General features: G+C 38.1%; 1 protein-coding gene and 1 long non-coding RNA gene across 2 annotated transcripts in view; both read right to left on the reverse strand.

The window, feature by feature from the left end:
* LOC149244909 (Zincin-like metalloproteases family protein) overlaps positions 1-25,650 on the reverse strand; it is a 515,093-nt gene that overhangs the window by 363,470 nt on the left and 125,973 nt on the right. The window lies entirely within an intron of this gene.
* LOC149244913 (uncharacterized) lies at positions 3,326-4,517 on the reverse strand. The gene is made up of 3 exons (XR_016265522.1): positions 4,354-4,517; positions 4,100-4,227; positions 3,326-3,992 (listed from the first exon to the last, which is right to left on the reverse strand). It is a non-coding gene; the product is annotated as an uncharacterized LOC149244913 (long non-coding RNA).

Raw genomic sequence — 25,650 nt, forward strand, 5'->3', positions numbered from 1 at the left:
GCAAATTGTTTGTAACTCTTTCTTTTGACCTCTTCAAAATAGTGGTCCTTATGGTCTCAGAACTAGGAGGGAGATATCCATTACCAAAACCTGCCATCATCTTACATGCGTTGATGAAGTAAGGGCTTCTTGCCACATTAAATGGAATTGCACATTCAAAAAACATATCACCTACAGCATCATCAACTTCTTGTTTCTGCATGGGCTTCCAAAGAGTATTTAATGTGGCTGTCCCACTTGATTTACTGATCTTTGACTGAGATGAACTCCCAACACCAACCGTGCTTGAAGAAAGTGCAGATAATGAATTGTAATTCATTGCAATTTCTGTTTGAACACGTTGTCTTTTGTTTTCATTCACTTTCTTAGCCTTTTGTATATTGTCATAATCTTTCTGAAGTGTCTCCTTGAGCTCTGCAGACACATTCTTGCAACCTTCAACGCCACCTCCTTTGCCATTAGTGACAGACAGTAAGTGGTCCATGACTCTAGTTAAAGATCCAAAAAATTCATTATTACATAACTTGCATTTCAAATGCCTCCCATGAGGCCCGTCCAATTTCTCCACATATTTCCATCCTTCTGCCGTTGACTTTGGAGGTGCCATGACAAATATGTCTGCATTTTTGTTGGCAATGGCATATTAAAATTCGAATTTAAATAAATGATAAAATAGTGAAATTCAATTTTCAAATACAAATAAAACTTGATATTTTGATGAGCATTCAAATCATGCATAACTTGTTCAAATTTCAGTTTTCCAATTTCTTCAATTATTTCAAATTTAAATAACAGTAATTATCACTTCCTATTGTGCCTATAACATGTGTATTTAATGAATTTGAGGAGAAATAAATTGGTAGCAAGCTTTATTGAATTTCCATTAAAAAGTCAAAGCAGCCCAAACGACTGCAAAATGAAATAAAGTGGCATGTAAGGCTGAATTGTTGGCATAAATAGTTATAGAGGTTGATTCTCTGAAGTTTATTTAACAAAATGGAGGGCGATGGCATATTGGATCATATTCACCAAGCAAGTTATAATCCAGTAGTCCTGCTGTTTTAAACATAATATCATTTGTGTAATTTATTCTCAAAGATGTTACTAAATGGTATAGCAGCTGTACAAGTTGATTGTCTGAAGTTCATTAAACAAAATGGAGGGCAACGGCATATTACATCATATTAATTCATTAAATTATGATCTCATAATCTTGCTACGGAAACCATAACTTCAAGCACACTAATTAATTTCAAAGATTGAATGGTTATAGAGGTTGATTATCTATGGAGATTGGTGAGGTGCTTTACACTTAGTATATGAAAAATGGCCATGAAGTAATGAATAAACGAAATAAACAATAATGAACCTATCATTAAAAGAAAGTACAAGTTGGCTCCATCTAAAATAATATAAAGTTAAATTGAATAAAAAGTAAATAACTATTTACATAGGTGTGAGAGATAAAATATAGAAAACAAAGTTAATCAAGATTCATCTTAAACTTGGATATATCGAAAATCTGAAAGATTAAATTTATTGAGGTGTAATTTTTTTTAATTTTTTTGAGAACTCTGGCAGACCATCAACAGATAATTGATAATTGGCTCCATGGTGCAATCATGGAATTTTGAGTCCAACCACATTGCTTTAAAAAACATTCTATTACCATGACAGGAAAATAAAAAACTTAGGTCAAACCAGAACTGCCATGTTTTGCTAGAATAGAAATGTGGATTCACTGGAGATTCCGGACAAAGTTGAATAATTGTGAAGAAAATTGGAAAAGCTGTAATGTGCCAACAAAGAAAAAGAAGAGAACTAACAAACCATCAAAAACTGGTTAAAGTCTAAAGAGACTGGAATGATTGGAGTGCAGGCTGCAGGAAGTACATGGTCCTTGGAGAACTCTACCACAGGCCACTCATTATCAAAGAGGAGAAGGACAAAGTAGCCCTGATGGTGAACCCTCCCTACATAATATGTGTCCCTCAATCTCCACTATCAGGCTGTAAGTTTGTAACTACCAGGTGTAAGTTGTAACCAAACTATGTGCAGCTTAACTGTATGTCTTCAAATTATTTGACACAACAAATATTATGTAACATTTGTTTATGATTTTTCTTCATTTGACCCACTTTGTTATCAGAGAAAATGGCTTGATTCTGAGATTGCTTTTCACAACATCAACCTCTTCAGTTCTGTCAAAATCTTCGAAGGTTTTGATAAGCTACCAGCCTACATTCTGATTCAACTCATGTACATTGTAGAGTTACTTATTCTACTCATTTGGTGTAAGCCTTAAGGTATGAATCATGATCCGACAGACCTGCTACTTAGCGGCAGAGCATAGCATCATATGAGTAAATTATTCTCAAATTTTAGGCATTATGGGCATAAATAGTTATAGAGGTTGATTCTTTGAAGTTTATTTAACAAAATGGAGGGCGATGGCATATTGGATCATATTCACCAAGCAAGTTATAACTTATAATCCAGTAGTCCTGCTGTTTTAAACATAATATCATTTGTGTAATTTATTCTCAAAGATGTTACTAAATGGTATAGCAGCTGTACAAGTTGATTGTCTGAAGTTCATTAAACAAAATGGAGGGCAACGGAAACCATTTAGGGCCATAGATAATTGGAAATTCTGAAACCAGTTAGAACCTGGCATTGGGCAGTTGGATTTCATAAAGTTTGACTGAATATCAAGTAATTCGCATATTGTCCAGACAGATTGATTGACTTGAGTCAGATTAAGCTTCATACTCTGGTCAGGACTCAGAATGAAAGTATTTGATCCTAAAAGGCTAAACCAAGCCAACCATGGACATGTCACATGACAGTTTTAGGAATTTTTTGTCCAAGGTAAGCGGCTTAATGCTGTAAAGCATACACAGATTTATCATTTAGCTGACATCTATTTAGTATTGCTATCCTAGATTCCTACGTAAGCGTCGCTTATAAAAAAATGCACACATTATTTTGTATGTCGTCTTGACCCTGAACCAGAAAATGAAATCGCTGATGAACTACAAAGACTCCCATCCCAAGCTCTGGAAAAAAATTCTGGACAGCCAAACACAGCTAAACGGTAAACCTACCATTGCAAATTTGCAACAATGGAAATTGATGAGACCACTGGCACAAGGAACAATGCACAGATAGAAGACATGAGGGCTCCAGCCTCCAACAGAGAATTTTGACATAGCTCAAAAAAATATAGAGGCAGAAGTTCTAGCTATGGATAGAATAACAGAGGAAGTAACTGCTGGAATGATCAGAAGCACAACTGTTGAGAGTCAGGAGCATACCAAATCTGATGATACTTCGGCCCTCGGGTGCTGCGTGCAAACTGGTGCCGCGGTGCGTGCAGCATCGATGGTCTGGACTCTGCGTGCAGCACTGCAGCGTCGTGCCACTGCTCAAGACTCAAAGCCGCAGCCCGCAACTTCAAACGTCCGTCGTCTGCAAACTCACGACTAACGACTCAGTCTCGACTCTCACTACAAACAAACGCTCAGGCTTCAGCAATCAAGTTTCAACCCGACAGTGTGTGCCAAAACCATAGCCCGCAATTGTTTATAAAGAATTATTTGGCGGGAACTTGGAAGAACTGCTACAAAGCGGTATGCAGCCCACTATTTTTCTTCGAAAACCGTCCAGAAAACCATCGAACCTCAAAAATTCTTTCAAGTACGCAATTCGGTTCGTTCAAGTTCGATCAGGTTCGACAGGTTCGAATTCGGCTTGAGGTTCGGCTTGAGGTTCGACTTTCAGGTTCGTCGAACCTGAACGAACCTCAATTTTTTTTTACAGGTTCGGCGAATTTCGAACCTGAAGCTTCAGGTTCGCCGAACCCTGTGACTTAGGTGTCAATCCCATCCAATGAGATGGCCTCCATATCAGGTATCCTCTCAAGTTGCCTCACCCACAATCGAAGATTGTAGTAGACGTAGACCATGTCATTAAGTCGTTGGGACTCCAACCTGTACAAAGATCATGAAATAATAATTATAAAAAAAACATTGTTTAATGAATTCAAAAAATTATTTGGAAATTTGCAATATTTTAAGTTTTAACTTTTAAGTTTAACCTGTTGCGCTTCTTGTTGTGTATTTTTTCAAATACACTCCAGTTGCGCTCGCATCCTGAGGAGCTACATGTTTGGCTGAGGATTCGAATGGCAAGTTTTTGCAGAAGGGGTACCCTGGCACCATACATCTACAACAAAATTACAAATAGATTTTTAAATAAACATAAGAAAAAAAATGAAATTTGAAAGTTGAAGCAAAGTATGAAGTTATGAACTTGAAGAGACAATGAAATTTGAAACAAACTAAAAAATACCTGGCATTTTAGTCATCCTATCAATCACAGCCATGTCAAAGCCAAATGTGCCACCTGTCATCCTGTATGTCCCAATTTCTTTGGAGATTTTTGTACGTTCTGCTGGAAATCGCACCATCCTCTAAACACAGGTTAAGAATTCATTCATGATCTCAGCATCAAATACGAACCTACATGGGTAAGAAAATGTGGGGTTCAGGTAGATCCCTGCAGCATGAATGGGACGATGGAGTGTGTTGTTCCATCGTTCATCACTCACTTCCCATAGGAGGTGTTGTCTCTGAAACCCCTCATTTCCCTTATCATCATAGTAAGCCTCAATGTTACTTGGGAGCGGGAGCGGGAGCGGGGAGCGGAAGCGGGAGCGGGAGCGACCATTTTCAGAAGCTCCCGGTTTGGGAGCGAATCCCGGAGCGATTTTTTAAAAATATATATATATTTTATATTTTTTAATTTTTGATACATATATGTCAACAAAAACATGTAGAATGATGAATTAGATATAAAAAACATAAAAAAGCATAGATTGAAGTTTTGAACCATATAACAACAATCATCTAGAAGTTATAATCTTCATCAACCACGTCCGCAAGTTAGTAACATAGTAACATACAACATATTGAGTCTCATGATTCATCAATCTTAAAGTTTCAAGCTTTCAAAATTCAATATATAACATTTATCATCATTGATCACCAAAGTTGTACTTGTAAGCTAAGTGTAACCATTACAACAAATAATATCTAACATGAAATGAAATGTTATAAAATGAAATGAAATGAAACAACTTTCAACTTTCATGAAGCATCATATTCATAATTCATTACTAATGAGTTATAATTGCCAACTTCAAACTTAAATTGTCATATATTGTTTAAAAAAATATCATAATAAATATGAAAGAGTCAATAGTTATAAAAGCTACTAGAAACTAGAAAAGAGAAGTAAATCTATTATCTATTTCTTATGCTTGGGCCTCTTGCCACCACGAGAAATGTCTAATTTTTTAGTCTTGTTGCAAAATCAGGATCTTTGTCATTAATATCACCCTCCAAGCATTAATATCCAGAGGTATCTTTGTCATTACCTTTGTATCTGTATAGGGATCTTTGTCATTAATATCACCCTCTAAGCATTAACATAAGATAGAAAAAGCATAGCATGTCAAGTCAAGATTTTGTTTGAGTGATGCGTACATTTTTAGAAGGGTCATGATGGAGGAGTTCGACAACCAATGTCACTAACATCAAGGTACATAGAGGGATTGGTACTCTTGATTAAATATGAGTTCCATACCCTAATACATGACAAAATTCAATGGAAACATTGCAATCCCCCAATCCTGAAATCCTGAAAAACTGATAAGTCTGCTGGATTTTGAATGAAATCTAAAATTCTACTTTCTCCATATGAAATCCAATGAGGACGAAACCACTCTCAAACATCCTGAGTCATTTCATGGTAATGTTAAAAATTTAAGTAAAAGGATGAAAATGAAAATTAAAGAAAATGTCACTTTTACTTTAAGAATTTAACATTACCATGAATAGCATATCAATACTAGGGCCTAGACTTGATCATTAAGTTGCCCCACTCAAAAACTATTTGTTTCTTTCAAAAAAAATTGCATTTCGAACATTACTACAAAAAAAAAAAATGAAAAAAAGGCAAAACGCTCCCGAAAAGGCAGGGAGCGAAATTTTTTTTAGGGAGCGCGCTCCCGACCCGCTCCAGAGTCGCTCCCGCCCGGAGCGCGGATCGGGAGCGGGGAGCGAGGGGGGGGGGGGGGGGGGGGCGCTCCCCCGCAACACTGGTAAGCCTGAATGGATTCTTTGGCCCTGTCCATGGCCTCATACAAATAGCCCATTGCGGACTTCTCACCATCAACTAATCAAAGAACCTTTACCAAAGGTTCAGTAACGGTGCACACCTCCTGCACTCCCGCCCAGAAGTCTTCCTGGTATGAAACTAATCTGCATATGGCCTCTCCCTCTGGTTTGCGGCTCATTGTCAAAGCATGCCACTCCTCTGAAAGAAACATTCTCTTCACATCCCACATAGAATTCAAGAGGGATTGAAGAGATATGAAATTGGTGGCAAACCATGTAATGGCGGGGCACACCAACTCTTTGTTGTTGGTGAATTTTCTCATCAAGCTAAGCACAGATGTATGATTATATATAAATTTTGTAATGCTTTTTGATGACTCAACAATATCTTTGACAAAGGAAATTTTTCCTATGTCCTCCAACATCAAATCAATACAATGTGCAGCACAAGGTGTCCAAAATAAAGTAGGATGTCTCTCCATAAGCATCCTGCTAGCAACAACATAATTTGCAGCATTGTCCGTTATGACTTGGACAACATGTTCTGCACCCACCTCCAAATTAAATACATCCAGCAAATCACATAAAGTTTTTGCATCTTTGATATGTGATGATGCATCAATAGATTTCATAAACATTGTCCCCTTGGGACAACTAACCAAGAAGCTTATAAGGGTTCTCCCCTTTTGGTCGGTCCAACCATCTGACATCACAATGCATCATGTTTGTGCCCATGATGCCTTAAACTCCTCCACTCTTTTGGTGTAGTCAACCTTTTCATTTTGAAGAATCCAGCCTCTAAAGTCATCATAAGAAGGGATTTTGTACCCTGGGCCAACAGTTGCAATAGCATCAACAACAGGCTGGAAAAATGGATTGCTCCTTGCAACGCTGAAAGGAATATCACTCCAAAGGGAAGATTTGGCCAACAACTTCTCAGCTTGTTCTTTCTCAGTTTTTTTAAGCGTTGAAGTGATAGATGGTTGTGAACCAGGTGTGGTTCTGGGAACAAAAAATGATGAGGCAGCTACCGGGTTGGTTGTAGATTTTGATACTGATGTAGAACCAGTGCCACTTCCTTGTTCACCTGAGCCTAACACCGTCTTTGCTAGTTGCTTCTTCGTTTCTGCTTGCTTCTTCGTTTCTGCTTTGGCCTCTCTATTGTGCTCTAAATTTTCCAATGATCTCATGGCTCTTTAGATGATTTCCGGATTTGTATTTGAGAAAGGCCCTACATCAAATCTAGGGATTTGTGCAAGGTGATACTCCAATCTATAAAAACCCCCCCTGACATATGCTGCCCACACAACTTGCAAGACAAGTTTATTCTATCAAACCCTCCATTAGGGTCACCAAATTCCCACAGAAAGTCCAACTTCCTTGATATGTTTGTAACTTGGTTGAAATCTTGACTCTTGAGTTTTAAATTTGTAAGATGAAGTTTGAACTTTGAAGTTGAATGGTGAACCTATGGCAAAATAAGGATTGCAAGTTACAAAAATTTAAAAAAATTACATACATAAGTAACATGACAAAACACATTGAATTTTTGACAATTTAACAAACAAATGTCAAAAACACCATCAAATCAACTCAAAAATATTTGATAAACCAATGGGTTATCCAAACCCAACCAAAAACCAAAAAAAAACCAAAACAAAACACATAAATTTGGTGCCCATACCGGTTTGCCGAAGAAAATTGATCCTCTCCTCCTCAGCTCTCAATCCACCGGGGGTTTTGAGTCGTTTTTTCCTCCAATCAGCGCCCAATCGACCAAAAATTTTCTCCAAGGTCACTCTCAATCCACCGTTGCCACTGTCTGATCAAATGAATTAAAAAAATCATTTTTTGGTGTTTATAACCTGTTGTCCGCCGGCCCGCCAATAAAAACAAATCGAATCGCGATAATATCGTTGTTGTATAGATAATCTTCGGCAAAATCACATAACCACTCTTTTGTCGACGCGTTTCGAACCAACCAGTGTGGTTATCGCGATAATTTCAAAAAATCTGGAATTTTTTTCGGAAAAAATCGCCAAAACAAACCGCGTGAAAATTGGCCGATTATATCATCGTTTTAAAAAAATCGCGATAAAACGATAAAATCACAATTTTATCGCGAGTTTCGCATCACTGGTTAAATTCCCTTTCCTATAAACATACATTCAACATATAGAATTCTGGAAATGAAATTTTCAAATTAAAACACATGGGACTGTCAACACACGCTGAAAATAAACATGGACATAACCAGACCAGCAACACACATAAAAATACACAGATTTTTGGTCAACTTAGACACAGGAAAAACCCCTTCAATCTTCTCCGGAGAAAACCTGTTAAAGAGCTCTTCAAATTTATTTATCTTTCAAGTTCAGGAAAATACATTTGTAGACAAAAAAAATAGTGAAATACAACTTATCTCTTCAGCCCAAAACTCCTTGATAACCATGCCCACTTTGCCTCGATTTTTGTGCCCACTTGAAGCTGAAAATATGTACTGTACGGACTATATGAATTGTACGGATTTTTTTCAAGAAAAAAATCTCTCAAACGACGTGCAGCTCACAACATTCAATGTTGTTCGTACTATACCTTTTGTTTCTTCTAAACCTTGATTTCCATGCCCAGCTTTGCCCAGAAATCACTCCTTCAACTTGCTGCAACAAATTTCTCCTTCAGAACTTTTCTCCAGCTCTTAGCCTCCTTTCTCCAATCTGCGCATGAAGAATGAATGCAGTCTCTCTTTTCTTTTCCCCTTTTGTTTCCCTAAATGACTTTGGAACAACCCTAAGATCTAATGGCTTAGATTCATTGATATCAAGAGATGAGAATAAATGTGCATTTAATTCTCACTTTCTAATTTTTAACTCACCCATTAAATAAAGTACCCAGATTGTACTTTATGTCTAAAGTCACTTCTCACTTTATAATTTAACATTGACTTTACCACTTATAAAGTCACTTTCACTTTATAAAGTCACACTTAGGAAAAGAATTATTTTGGACACTTTTCCCTAGGTAGAGACTAACCCATGGGAAACCAATTGTCCAAGGTACATTAAAAATCAATACTTATGAGGCAGTTGATATTTTTCTTGGATTCCTCTTTCCGAGAGGTGTAGGATTGATCTAAAGATCATCCCATTCTGACATGTACAAATGAAGTTATGAATTTATTTTGATTATGGACAAATCGTCAAGGTCGACCAGCCATCAAATTAGCCTCCTCCAACCTTCAACGTTGCATATAAATACAAGGTGCCTCCTCCTCATTTTGGCATCTCATCTCATTCATATTTCTCTCTATCATCTTGATTGGGGACGGATTTCTGGGCCTCTCTCTCTCCACACGTGCGAAAGGAAGATTGTCCTTTCTAGCTGTTGCGTTGACCAGCTTTGACCAAAATTTCAGGAGGCTAACTTTGACCAGCGTTGCCCTTGTTTACTTCGGTTTTGTGTGGGAGAATTTTGTTTCGTTAGGCTGTTGTTCTAGGCACAAAAACAGAGGCAGTTTGACCCCTGTGTTGACCAGCGTTCACTGCCCTAATTTAGGTTGATGCGTTGACTTTTATTGACCAGATTTGACTAGTTATTTTCGGACTGTTTTGGGCTGCATTATCTTGTTATTGCAGGTCGAGTTTACAAAGGTTGACTGAGTTGTTATGGAGGTCAATTTCAACCCTGTTGACTAGCGTTGACTTTCTGGTTTGGGCTTTATGTTTCTGTGGTTTTGACTGATCAATTTGGGCAAGTGAATATTGTAGATTGTACTCTCTCTCTCTGTTGAACTTTTAAAGAATTATAAGAAGAATTGATCAAGGGTTTCCCCGCATTGGGATTTGTCCCTAGCTAGTGCCATATCTTGTGTCCTCTTGTGTTGTCTTGTCTTCTACTGTTATTGTTTACGTTCTATCTGCATTTTATTATCATGTTGATGTGATTACTGTATTGGATATGATATTGGGCTAATAAAAAAATTGAAGTAAAATTGCTCTAAGCATAGAACATACCATTGTTATCCTAAAATTAACAAATCGTATGTTTGAAGGTGGGCCTCCCAAATCTAAAGGTATGCCTTGTCATTTGGTAATTGAGTATTGGGTTTACTTATCATGGATACTTTGGGGTATGGATTGATGGGGGGATTTAGCGGAAAGAGTGAGCTTAGTTTGTGCTCCTATCCCCTTGATCTCTTTTGGTTGTTACCCTTGGATCTGAGTCTCGTGGGATCTCCTTTATTGATCATTTGGTTCTAGGGTGGTAGTGGTACTACATAGGAAACCCTGATTTTGGGTACATGGTTCCACTCCTTTATCCGCACATATCACTCCCTTTCCATTCACTATACCCCCATTCATCTTTTCTCCCACCTGGGTCCACATTCCCATTCTGCATCCACATAGGATTAGCCTCCATATCCCCTTGCCCTCACCTTGGGTCAGGCCTAGAATGATGCCCCAGAGATGAAGCAATTAAAAGAAAAAGTGAAAAGCATAAATGGCCACATTTAACAAGAAATTGTACCACAAAATGCAAAAGATGGTCGGGACAAAAATAATTAGCATGTGGGCAAAAGCCGACACATGAGCTCTACCCCATCCATGGTTATCACCGTGGCTCCATAGGCCCTAGATGAGCCTCCTCTATCATTCAGGAACCCATGATTGTCCCAACCCTTGGAGGGCAATGAACCGCCTTACCTTGAAAGGGGAAATCACTGCTATATTATACACATCATGCTCTTGTCCTTTGAGCCCTGAGTAGTTAATTAAAGAAAATTCATAAAAGGCAAAAGGCATACAAAGAAGGGTGGAAACATCAAGACCGGGGCACCTCATGTACCATGACTGCTCCCTTCTAGACATTATATACCCGGGTGTGGGCTTCCCCTTATCTAGCTACCCCTATGCCCCATTATGTGGCCCAAGGTTGCCCCTCTCATTCCCTACTCCATCTCACATATTTGTCACTTGAGACCCCTATTAGAAGAGTGTACCTTGGACATACTATATCCTTTAAGGGTTGAAACCACCTAATTGTTGAAGAATCTAAGGGCATGCATATAAGGGTGATTCTTCGATACATGATAACAATTTGTGAAGTGTTAATGCAATTTTATCTTAGCTTGATTGTTTACTTCATTATTAGCATGTGTAAGTTAACTTCATCAAACTGCTATCAAACAAAATAGACAAGAACATAACTGGTTGGGTATCTGCCAGGGCCAAAAACTCTCCCTCTTGGAGAGGAAAACCCATGCGTAAAATTCTTCTTATAGAGATTCCAGTGACGAATACCAAGACCATGACCCTTGACAAATTCTGCCTCTCCAAGACCAAGACATCAATCCACTTGATTGAACGTTGGTGAGATCATCAACTTGCTGCACCTCTGAGATCACTATTTCATCTTCAAGAGCTTCGTCACTGTTGCAAGGTTGATGAGAGCATTATACATCATGATTGTTCCTTGAGGCTAAGATGATCTCTGTATCTTGAGATCATAACTGCACCTTACTTCACTATAGGATTATGATCCTGGTCTCTTCATGTAAATACCTACATTTCATCCCACTATAAATTTGAAATCTTTTCCATTAACAAACTTGCACAATAAATAAATAAAATCTTCTTTAAGAAATGACAAACAACAATGAGTTATTGGCAGCTCTTATTATTTTGATTCTCCTTTGAGAACGCTGATTTATTCAATATATAACTTTATATATATGGTGAACTTGAATTATAAGTTAATAAGAAATTATAATATTTTAATTATGGTTTATATTATATATATATTTAATGTTAGGGAATTTAATAGTAGCCATATTTTCTAAACTAAGTGATTTTTGAATGATCTGTTTTAAAATCCAATCATGCATTTTGTTATTAATCATAATATTTTGTCAAATTCCATAATGTATTATATTTTAGTAGTGAAATTACGATATTCAATATGGTTACAAATAAGTATTATTTCAGAATTTGAATACACTTTATATGGATACGGTAAAAAGAAAAAGAAAAAAAAGATCAAGTTATACATAAATCTCATAAGAATCATTAATAATGAAATTGGTGAAATGTGGTTTAAGTTGTAGTGGATGCAAGTTCTCGACTTGGTGAAGATTATTTTCTTGTCCAATTGTGTATCATGATAGTTATGGTTGCGTCTTTTTTTTTTCTTTTGGTATTGGTCAAAGGTTGTAAACAATTCTTTCAATATCTTTTGTTAGAGTTTGGAGGCATCCTAGTGGTTAGATCAAAAAGTTATAATACGCAATTCATGTCATTAAGAAATTCCATATGTTAAGAAGAAGCCAAGGAATGATGACATTTTTTTTATGCTCCCTATAGCATGCACAAAAAAATTTAATAAAGGCGATAATGAAATTATGGTAACATTGGGTTATAGGTTTGTATGATGGGAATTGGATAACATTGCAAGTAGATGCAAAATTGGTAGATTTAAAAGTGTCTAAATTGGAAGTTGAGAATACTTGTAATTGATGAGAATGTCAAGTGATAAACTAGGATGAAAATGATGATTAATTATGGGAAAATGATATAGTCTATGCAGACTAATATTAAACACCAAACTGAAGCCTAGGAAAAAGAATTATATAATGAAACCTTGAGAAGAACTACACATAAATTGATAAGAGAAGAGAAAATCAATTAATAGAGGATGTACTGGATTCATGATACTGAGGCTTTTACAAAAGAATTTATCAAGTTTTTACCATGGGAAATGGAAGGAGTTACCAAGCACACCAAGCATATGAAACCTTTTTGTGGATGATAGTGGCTTTGGGCTCCAAATGATTAACTAAGGATGAATATAATGAGACAGTAAGGCAAAGGTGTAAATTGATGTAAAATCCAATATTAATAATTTAAGGAATGTTGTAAGGCTAGTAATATATTGAGGAAGGAAGAAAAGATGACGAGAGATTAAATTTCAAAGCTGATGAGGCTCACAATGTACTTAATGAATTGTCAACTTCCTAGTTGAAAGAAGTGAAAATGAATATTGGAAAGCAATTGGTATCTTGATGAAAACATGACAATAATAGTATTCATGAGATAACATAGATCTTAGAGGGATGTTGAATAATCTTAATTCATAGTTAGTATTCATTGTTTATATAATTAAATGAAATCAATTCATGATAATAATGCTTAAAGTGCATTGTTGTTCTATATTTGATAAGTATTGAGATGGTTATCATATTAATGATGTTTCATGATGTGATGGTATGAGGGTATATGTGATGCTTCTTTATTTATCTGTTATTATAACGATGTTGAATGCTCATAATGGGTATGATATTCATAAAGATCATAATGTTATGATAAGATGCATACTGACATGTGTTTCATTTATTACGTGAAGTCATGATATATCTTTGATGCAAATATGTTGATGTTATAACTTATGATGGTATTTCATGAGGTAAAGCATGTGATAGTTGCATACAAATTTATGACATGCATGAGCATGCAGTTCGTTATTTTTGCGATTAACAATGATGAATGTTCTCATGATGACATGCAAGACTTGGCATGTGGATTATTTTCTATGATACTATGGTGGTATAGCTAATGCATTGGTTGCATGTTGAGGTGTGATGATTCACAGGACTCCACAAATGGGCCGAAAGGGCCGGTTTATTTGATGATCTCGTGTGAGCCCATACGCATGAGAGAGAATAAGTAACACCATATGGGCTGGGGACAAACTCAATCAACACTACATATGCCAGTGGTTCCTTTGTCTTGTGTATAGCTCTTGATGGATAGCTCTTGAAGAGCTATGGGATCATCTTGAGGAGGCCAAGTGCCTGATGTCTAGGCTAGGTGCCTGTTATTGGATTGGGATGCCGAAGTCTGGAAGGGATGTAAAGGACTTCGATGCCTGGGGCTGTGCGCCTTAGTAGTTGTGGAGGGAGTGGGCCAGCCTTGCGAGATGCCCGGGGTCATTGAGTACCGGATCAGATGCCTGCCTTGGGGCAGATGAGGTCTGAGTCAGGCGCGAGCCTTGGGGCCAGCCTTGGACTAGGATACAGACTGGGTCAGGCTTAGCCTGGTGCCGAAAGTGGGAAAAAGGATAGAGATTCCTTGAGATTTCCCGGGGTGTTGGGGACTTTCGATGCCTGCTGGTTATACTAGTTCAGTAGAGGGTGTTGGCAACATGAAGTAAATTAAATAATAAATAATAAAAATAATAAATAATTCAACTTAACTTCGAGACGAAGTTCCTTAAAGTGGGAGAGTATGTAATATCCCTCCCCTTAATAATAAATAAAAATATTAAAAATAATAAATAATACAAAAATAATAATTAATAATATCAATAATAAATAATAAAATCACTTAATAATAATAAAAATAATAAATCATAAATGATTAAATAATAAATAAGATTAAAAATATATACAAAGAAAATAGTAATAGCCATACTAAAGCTCTAGATAAGAATAAGGAAACTATCAAAAAGAAGGAAATAAAATAAGAAAAGGAAACTTTCAAAAAGAAGGAAATAAAATAAGAAAAGGAAACTATCAAAAAGAAAGAAATCAAAAGAAAGTTGCATGAGACACATGGAGTGTGTGCATGTGGTTCCTCTTCCAATGTTTGTTCTATTTAATAGATGGCGAGGAAGATGAGAGGCATTCCTACATTCCATCTTTCCGAGATTCTGTCTTTCATTCTCTTGGGAGAATGGTATACTAAGACCTAAGAGTCGCTGGCAGTAGTATGTTGATTGAGGGCTCGGGGGTGGCCAGTTGTAGTAAGACGTTGCACAATTGAGCCTACGGTTGGGTGGAGAGTCGTCCCCAAAACCTTGTTGCGGTAAACCTACTTCGACCACAGGTAAACAGGTAAGCACTATTCATTCAATTTGAATTTAGTTAATTAATTACATGTTTATTGGGCTAGGTAAGTGCCACTCTCATTTAAATTAATGTTAAATTAGATATTTATTTTTTGGACTGTTACAACTTGCTGCACCTCTGAGATCACTATTTCATCTTCAAGAGCTTCGTCACTGTTGCAAGGTTGATGAGAGCATTATACATCATGATTGTTCCTTCAGGCTAAGATGATCTCTGTATCTTGAGGTCATAACTGCACCTTACTTCACTATAGGATTATGATCCTGGTCTCTTACCTTTGATGTGACTAAAACTCCTCACAGTGGTGATCACTGTTTCTTTTATCACTGCCTTATATTCTAAGACATTGTTGTACAAGATGTTTGCACTGCCATAAGAATGTCACCGAGATCCATATATCATGACTGTTGTGCAAGATCCATCAACACAGTCCCTTCCACTGAGATCTTCATCGAACTGAGATACTTATAGGTATGTCAAAGCCATTATGTTATTGTGATTTGTCTATACAGATCCGAAAGTTAAGACAGAGATGCCAAGATATGATCCTTGACGCTTTTGTAATTCTGATCACTGTTTGCATTATGCAATGAATACATTATTTGGATCATCTTCATACTGCTATCCAATATGCCTAGACATCTTACCTCACTATTGCATCAATCATTATGCTCCATTCATGCAAGGTCTTGACTGCCGCTACCTCACTGGACTACAACTACTACGGCTCCTCCATGCTTGATTGCGGCTCTCTCTTTATCACTGCGGCCACCCTCTACTGCGGCTCCTCTTCATGACTGCGGCTTCATCTTTAAGCGAGTGTTGTTCTACTCCATGAAGCCGAGGTCAAGACTGCACCTAAGCCCCAAATGAGGTGCAGTCAAGCTCTATCTGCGGCTCGGCTCCTCCACACGAAATCTCAGAGCCTTCTGAAATTTTCTTGTATATTTTTCGTTGACCCTTCATGGGTATTTATAGTGTGTTGACCTGGATTGTCATTGATGTCAATATGGCAATATTCTAGGAGAAGTAGAGCAGATCCATGAAGAAATAGGAGTAAGAAGCCAAGGAGCAAAGCCATCAAGGAAACCATCGGAAGAGCTCATTGGAAGCTCAGAACAAGAGCAGTCAAAGAAAAGCCAGAGGAAGAAGTTCAACGGAAGAAGCAAAGAGGAACACACAGCGAAAAAAGGTAAGAACTAAGAAACAAAGAGGAACATGTAGCAGAGGAGCATAAACAGCAATATCAGCAGTATCGCATGTAATATATGCCAAAGAAGAACTATCGGAATCCAAAGGGAAGACCAATCAGAGGAGCAAGAGAAGCATAGAGGAAGGGTCATTGGAAGCCACGAGAAACAAAGAGAAACACATATCGGAGGTGCATAAGCGGAAGAGCAGTTAACAGAGGAGCCATATTGTTCATTAGAAGGAACAAAGAGGAACACGCATCAGGAGGAGAAGCCAGCGGAAGAGCAGTTAACAGAGGAGTCATATCATGCGATATCGGCGGAATATCAGAGAAGAGCTTCTGGAGCAATGCATTAGAAGCCATCGCAAAGTCATATCAGACCAGAAAAGAGCGGAGGAGTATATATCGGGTTAAAGTATATAACCACATATATCGGGTTAAAGTCAAAGTGAATGCATGTGGTTATATTCCAAAAGGCAAATTTGTAACAATGGCAGTGGTTTTCGGGTGGATGCTAGGTTGTAAGCAGTATTTAGAAGAGAGCGCCCGATTCCATTCAATGGGCGACACGTAGCACTTGAGTGGAGAGAGAAAAGCACTTTTTCGGGTGGTTATTTCCCTTGCTATTTGTCCACCCGAAATCTCTGATAGTCGTTGGATCTAGCACGAGTTAATCTACGGTGGAGAATGAGCCTAATAATGGTAAGCATCAATAAACGCGCCAAGGCTATGGAAAAGCAGAAAATGCAAGGTCCCGTGTCTTTGTGTATATTCCCAATATACGAGGGTTATAATAGAATTAAAGGGGATAAAGGGTTATGGGTTAAGTCCGCATTAACCAAAGTTAAGAACAGAGGAGTATATATATTATGTAGATGTGATAATAACACAGACCCGCGGCTTCATTATAAACCGCCCTAATGTAATACCGCATCCGCTGTGTCACTAGTCTCAAAGGGTTGTCACCCTTGAAACCTCTGATTGCGATATACAGTTGCGGACCCGATGGTCCTATTATATCGTGCCCTAATGATATATCGCGTCTGCCATATCGGGAGTAATGTATCGCAGTGTTTTAAGCCTTGTCACGTTAAAACTACGATAGCGATATGTATGCGGACCTGACTACACCATTGCAATATAATTTAATATATTATCACATCCATCGCATATTGCAAGCCTCTTGTAAATCCTTGCCACATTGAAAGCGTCGATTGTGATATATATATATATGGACCTAACGAAGGTATTGAAAACAGTTTATAATCATATCGCGTCCGCCGTATCCGAGGTTATGCATCACAAGTTATAAAGGGATGGCACACTATAAACTGTGATTGCTATATATATATATATATATGGACACGAAATCAATGTTAACCGTCGGATCAAATAAAAGGAGATCAACGGTGGAGATCGAGCGGATTGGTTGGTGATCAGGTTAAGCAACAACCGTCGAATCGAGCGCCAGATCAACGGTCGTGATTTAAATGCTAATCGCGGAGGTGAAGGGTTGATCAGAGATCGGAGAAAGGAACGAGTAGTGCTGCGAAGGTTTCTTTGATGTGCGGACCCGACGATATATATATATATGTCCGAGGGTATAAATATTTGAAGTCCGGCTAAGTGTTTCGAAGCGGGGTTTTTCTGTGTATTCCATGTGTATCACTGTATTCCGATATGTTGTGTGGTCCCGGGTTTAAAGGCTTAAGGCCTTGTCATATTAAAGCTCCAATTGCGATTGCGGGATTATTAATATATACTGTATGAATATTATAAAAGGGGGCCTCTATGATATTTTCTTTAATATGCAACATTATTGTAATTCGGCCTCTCTTCCACATTAAAGTGTCCTGCGTTTATTGATGTATTTGAAGAGACATAGGAAGCCGAAGAGTGAGCGCAGAGGAAGCTGAAAGATCAAGCGAGCGTTGAGGAAGCCAAAGGTCAGGGGTATCAGGAATATAAAACAGAGAACAAGGAAAGTTTAGAGGTTGGAAAAACTGGAAGAAACAGAGGCAGCGGTAGGTCCAGCAGGACAGGAGGAAGCCGACGGACGAGCAACTCTGTTGATCGGGCTAACCTGTGAAAGGCTCAGACCAGCGATGAATTAATCAGAGCTTAGTGCAGCTAATAGTAGACTCACTAAAGCTGTGTGGAGACATTATCAGAGATCATGATGGCTATTGCAGACTCTATGTGGACAGTATGAAGAGTTGTATAGACTTCTTCATATGAAGACTGATTGCCATTGATGTTGTAGCATGGAGACTACAGTGAAGTTGTAAACAGACAGAACTCAGTAAAGAAGAGTTCTGAGAGCAGAACATTACTATCAAACATGCCTTGACAAGAGGGTTGGAGCCCTTGGGGTTGGTGCCTCAGAAGTTTGAAGGATTGGTGTCCTTGGAGTTGGTGCTCCTATATCCAAGGTTGGTGCCTTGACAAAACAGATCCAGACAGTTTGCAGCAGAAGGTTGGAGCCCTTGAGGTTGATGCCTCAGAACTGGAAGGATTGGTGTTATGGGAGTTGGTGCTCCTAAGTCCAAGGTTGGTGCCTTGACAAAACAGAGTTGGTGCTCCGGAGGTTGGAGCCTCACAAAATTCCAAGTTGGTGCTTGGCAACAGATTGGAATCATATAAATATTGTATCTACTTTATTGCAAAGATTATGTTAATAAAAGCATTTATTCTTGTTGTTCATCTTGTGTTCTAAATATAAATGTTTTAATTGGTAAAAATAACAATTGAAAAGAAATACTGATTCACCCCCCCCTTTTAGTATTTCCAACAATTGGTATCAAAGTCAGTACCTTCACTCAAAGCCTAACAGCTTGAAGATTGATCTTTAGAACACAAAAGGCGAAGTCAAGGAAGAAAGTCTCCAATCCTCTAAAGGATGTGTCTCCCTCTTCCACTAAAATAGAAGACAATCAATTTGAGAAGGCTCCATGGTTCAATGGAAACTTTAATATATGGGAAGCAAGAATGAGGAATTTCTTAAAGACTCAAAACATTGAAATCTGGAAATCAGTGATTGTTGATAGCATGATGGATGGAGAATCCAAGGAGTACAATGAAAAAGCAATAAAGGCAATCTTGAATGGGTACCTGATTCTATAAAGAACAATTTAGGAAAATGTTCGTCAGCATAGGGTATATGGGACAAACTCCATGACCTTCATGCAAAAGGAGCATTGACCATGACCATCAGTCAAGAAGATGATGGAACTCAAGAAGAAAATCCAGAACCCGTCGTAGAAGCTAAAAGTGAGAATGATGACATCAAGGCTAAAGAAGACCTAGAAGATGAAGAGAATGAAAAAGATTTTGTAGAAGATCTCCTCGCTATGGCTGCCATGGAAGAGATTATCAATTTGAAAAAGGAAAACAAGGAACTTAAGAAGAAAGCACTAGCTGGTGACCAAGACCAAACAAGGAAGAAAGTTGACCTTGTCCAGCCTCAGATACAGGAAAGGGATGAAGAGCTTGTCAAGCTTAAGAAGGAATTTCATCAGAGCAAAAGAAAGCATCATGAAGAAGTCATATCCATGACAAATCAATTGGATAAAGCAAAGAAATGGGAAGATACCTTGTCAAGTCAACTACAAGAAGCAAGAAAGTTAGCACAAGGAGTTGAGAAGACAATGGAAGCATTAGCAATCATAGAAGAACAGGTCGATGAAGCAGAAAAGGAGAGAAACACCATGATATGTCAACTAAAAGCAAAGGATGAAGAAATCTTCAAATTAAAATCTAACATCAAACTTCTCAAGGCCGAAACATGTAAAGCTACAAGGATCAAGGAAGAAATGGAGAGCAGTCTAGCAAAGGAAAATGAAGAAATCTTCAAAATGAAGTCAGATATCATCTCCCTTAAAATAAAAGCAAATGAAGCTGCTCATATCAAGGAAGAAACTGAGAAACAACTTGCTAAGAAGAATAATGAGTGTGAAAGATTGGAAGAAGAGATTGTCTTCCTCAGGAAAAAGGTTGAAGGGATGAACAAAACCTTGAAGAGATCTCAAGCCTTGGATGACATGCTCAGCCATCAAAGATGTCCATTTGATAAATCAGGTCTCGGGTATGCAGGTGAATCCTCAAACAAGAATGATAATGCTTCAAACAAAAGGGATGTGAAGAAGCCAAAAAGAAATGGTGATGCTCCTAGTTCCAGCAAAGGCAAGGAGAAAAATCAAGGCAACAATGGAAGAAATCCTGCTCCAAGAAGAAATGTAGATAATGTCAAGGATGCTAGAAGCAATGGTTATCATCAAAGGATCTCAAGACAAAAAAACTTCAGAAGTACATCAAGGAAATCTCCATCTCCCAGGCACCAAAGTTTATTTCTTGGTTATTGTTATTCTTGTACAAACTTTGGTCACATGGCAAAAGATTGTAAAGCATACCATAAAGATAGATGTTATGGTCCCCAACCATATCATAAAGATAGATATTATGGTCCCCAACAATCTCCAAGGTACAATTTTGTAGGAAGCAATCATGAATTCTTATTCATGAACAATGTAGAATGCTTCAAGTGTCATAACATTGGTCATATGGCACGTGATTGTAACTTAACTTGGGCTCTTACACAAGCTAGAACTATGCAAAAGAAGAATGTTACACAAGTATGCAGACGGAAGCAAATACAATCCGAAAGTCCCTTGAACTCTCCAGCCAACAACACATGTTACTGGCCTGATTTTTGACAATCTAAGCATTTGATGGGAAGACTCTGCTAAAAGAGATGATGCATACAGTTAGGAGGAGCCTGTGATTCTTGATCATTATTGCATAAGCTATTAGTGAAAGAGTCCTTATGAAATCCTTATTGAGCTATATTAACAATCATTCTGTGATAAAGATCATCTCTTAGGAGCACTCCATTGAAGAATTGATCTCTTAACTATTCTTTGAACGGTTGTTGAAGATGTTTTCCACTTGATCACTAAGTAGTAAATGGAACAACAGAGAAGGTCATCTAATACTAGAGAAATAGGACAAATAACTATGGTGCTAATATTACAGATGTTAAATGTTTTGACTCGGGGATTTGATGTCAGTACAGGTAGATTATGGACACAAATAGAGGCAACCTTCAAACAAACAGATACATCTGGGAATGAAGCATGAAGCAAGAGCAGTTGGCAGCATCTAACAAAACTGAAGCATTGCAAAAAGATGCCAATCAGTAAAAAGAATTTAAAAGACAGTCACAGATTGGATATCAAAATCTGCTTGTGGAGATAACTTGCAGAGATTTTTTTTTAAGAACACAAGGAAAAGATGGCTCATCAAAAGACTATAGAAAGGAGAATGTTGTGCAGTCGAATATAGCTCAGTAACTTAAGGAGAAGCACAGAAATACAAAGGAACTCTGATCTAAAGAGAGATAGCAAGAAAGACAATTTCAGTGGCATTTTCTCTTGATTCGGACTATGAAGGCCTCTTAATTCTGACTATGGAGACAACAAAATATGGATTGAAGCATAAAAACCTGGACTTGATCATTTGGTGTGTGTCTATTTGCAATCTGTTTGAAAGCATTGAAGTGGAGCATCCTTAAGCATTGTTGAAGCCATGATAAAGTAGTTCTAAAACATGATGATAAAGCATCAATCCCTCTATCTTGAGTAAAAAGAAGAGCACTATTACAGGGGGAGTAACATACTCATGAAGATCTACTATTCATAAAGAACAGAAGCAGTTTGATAGGGGGAGTCCCTGAGCACTCCTTTGCCATTGATGTCAAAGGGGGAGAGAAGAAGAATATTGCCATCAATAACAAAGGGGGAGATTGTTGACCTGGATTGTCATTGATGTCAATATGGCAATATTCTAGGAGAAGCAGAGCAGATCCATGAAGAAACAGGAGTAAGAAGCCAAGGAGCAAAGCCATCAGGGAAACCATCGAAAGAGCTCATTGGAAGCTCAGAACAAGAGCAGTCAAAGGAAATCCATAGGAAGAAGTTCAACGGAAGTGTTGGACACCTAATCCTAAATGGGTTAGTGTGGAAGCCGAATAGACCAAAGCAGTCCAAGAGACCTTGGGATCTGAAACCCAAGAGTCACGTATTGTACTATAAATGTATATCTCATGTTAATAAAAAATGTATTGCATGTTTTATCTTTCATATCTCTCTTGCTGTCCATGTGTGTTTAACATGGTATCAGAGCCATGATGTGTGGCCTGTGTAGTTTTCTTCCTCAGGGTTTATCCTTTAGTTAAAAAATGAGATGTTGTTATTCCCTGAGCAACCGGCCTGAGCTGCCTTGAATAGTGTTGGCCTAGTCTTCATTACCTGTAACGCTCCATTAATTCTGCCTGCTTGTTCTTCTGAATACAATAATCGCTCTCTGACTGTCATATACGTTTAAAAAAGAGCGTCATTACACCTGCGCCTCTACTGCCTGACAATTCACCTGATTATTCTCACCTGCGTTACTGAATGTGTTTGAATAGCCATTAAACTTGAACGCCTCTGTCGTTCTGCCACACCTGCACTGCCCTGAATTGCACTCTGTCTGCCCTGAAGAGCCCAGACGGTTAACGCACAAGCTGGGTGCTGTGGCGATCACATAATCATTCAATATATTTGCAGTTTGATTTCTGTATATATGCAGTCGTCTGTATATTCATATGTGCAGGCGGTGTCAATTGACGAAGTTTAATGATTCTTAATTGTTGAAATGACGGTACGTGGGTCAAACTTGGGTTAAGAGTAGAACCCAGCAGTTTAATTGCCCATGTCCCCATGTATATCTGAGGAATAATCCATTCTGAAAGCATAATTAATCAGAGCTGAGCTTTTGGCTTGAGAGCGAAGCAAGATCGATTTGTTCTTTCTCTTCTGTGTGAGCGCAATCGATGGAGTAATTTACATTTGTCTAGCTTGATAAGTGTTGTTTCAAAGCGTTGTTTTGTCAATTGCCAAAGCGCTGTTTTACACCAGTTTTAGAGTTGATTGGACAGAGGATGAATATGAGCGCACGCAAGTAAGGATGCTTCTCATACAACGGGAAGCTGCACCAACGGTTTTGGTTGCCATAGCTAAAATTTTATGAACGCCAGAGTACTTCCAGTAGACTATATTTCTCTCGCCCTGATTTTTGGAGTGGTCTGAACAAGAGAATACTGAGGACCTGGTCTTTCACAACAAGGTCCCCTACTGTGATAGAATCTTGAGACAAGAATCCAGAGATTGCACCACTTCCATATTGAATATCACAGGATTTTCCATTCTTTTTGTAGGTTCTTGACTCGGATGCCTTGAATGGAAATAGCAAGCCAACGAGAAGTAACATTTGGAAGACGGCACCCAAAGATTTGAGCTGCCAGTATCAAATATGACCGTAAAAGTCTGAGCTGGAGTTCCAATTCCAATCTCTCCGAAGTACTGAGCGTCCAAGTAATTCTTCAAAGGAACATAAATGCCCTCTGCCAAAGCCTATATGTGCTCAACCGTTGCACAATTTCGAATTATGTTTCATTCATAGTCTTGACATAACAATCAGGCTGTAATTTTACCTACGTCTGTGCTCATTTTCTTGGTCAATTTCAGGCCCTACTTGGTGACCTCTACTCAAATTTGCGCTCAAATACTTGTCAGATACACTTGTATGACCATCTATTGGAGTGTTCTCCTCTGCACAACCCTCACACAATTGATTCTCAATTGAATATAACATATTCTCTGTGGTTTATCCTCTCGCTCAATTGGTACCGCACAGGTTTTGACTCTCGCTCAAATGGTTATCGATTGATCTCGTCACAATATGATTGGGCACTTCCATATGGCATGATACGTCTCGTTGTATGGTATGGCTCGTATCTACGCTGCGATATATGCACATCGCAATGGCTAGTCGCACATTTTATATGCACCCTCTATCATTGGTCTGTCTCGACTCTCTGTAAAGTATGCATCCTCTGCAATCACAATATTAGACTCACTACGATTTGTTATAATGTTGTCTTGACTCTCAATATTTCTGCAAAATGGCACAATGGCTTCGATATAACATTGGCACAATAGTCTCGGCATAATAGTGCCTCAGTAGTCTTGGAAGAGCTCAGTGGCAGAGTGTTCTCGGCTCTCAGTGCATAAGTATAGTTATCAATCCTCTACATCACCGTATTGTATAATGGCATCTCGGTAGGGATTTGTTTGCTGGTTAAAATGATGATTTTATGCTTTGAATATGAGTTGGAATACGGTGGTATGTTGTCTGCGAGTCCGTTTTGGTGTAGATGGTTACAATGTTATTTTAGCCATTTCTATGTGAATTGATATGGTATAATGTTGAACGTTTTATGGTGTTGCACATTGAAAAATAAAAATAAAAAAATAGAGAAAGAGGAGCCTATCTCAAGAAGTTGAGTTGGTTGTAGCTTATCCAAAGAGGAAAAGTTGGTTTCAAAGCATCTTCAAATCAAGTTCTATCAGTTTGTGTTCGAGTTGTCCTTTGTTGGCAGATTTTATCACTGTCAAAGAGTCAAATCTCCTTAATAATTTGTTGCATATACATCTGAAGCAGGAGCGAGTATTCTCTAATCTCCTGGAGGTTTTCCTGAAACTATGTGTAGTTGGAAGGCTCTTGAAAGGTCATGGTAAAATGCTATGGTATATATGACCAGCACCATACAGTTTGCTAAGTATTTGGACATGTAAGGAAGTCTATCACTGTTGTTTTAGCATGCTAGAGATTCATTCCAATGCCCATGACATGGTGTAATAATTATTGAAGTTTTGATAGTCATCATTTCTGATTTGAAAGTAAAAGAGTACTTGAAGGATCCAAGCAAGTTTGCAGTTGCTGCTGCCCCAATTGTGGCATTGTATTTAAAACCCATTATAGTTTCCGTCTACATATATATGCATTGATTCCCTGATTCATTTGTTGCACATTTATACAAGATAATGCTATGTACTGTAAGTGGATATTACTTTTCTGCATTAAGTAATAATTGTGATCAGTTTTTAAGGTGTAAATGGCCAGAATCAGTGAAGTATTAGAGTTCATGAAAACTCTTATACAATCTACTGTTGATGACACATTACAAATCAGCAAAGGATCTCTCTCAGAAATTCAGACATGTCTACAAAATGCACAGAAAAAGATTGATTTTTTTCAGCTTGAATCACAGCTACAGCAAGAAGAGCTACATCAAAATAGACATCATTCTGAACCTGTTTTTGTTCAGAACATTGAGACAACCACCCATCAGCAGCAAGTCAATAATGTTACAGTTCATTCAAATAAAGCAGCAGTTGTAAATACAGATACTCAGTCTGCACTTCCCAAGCCCATCATCAGACCTTGGGAACAGCTTGTCCACAACAAGCACAGAACTGGTCTTGGATATG

This window comes from Pinus tabuliformis, chromosome 7 (assembly GCF_031772625.1).
Source record: "Pinus tabuliformis cultivar Carrire ecotype Pingquan chromosome 7, CPIR1, whole genome shotgun sequence".
Classification (NCBI taxonomy): Eukaryota; Viridiplantae; Streptophyta; class Pinopsida; order Pinales; family Pinaceae; genus Pinus; species Pinus tabuliformis.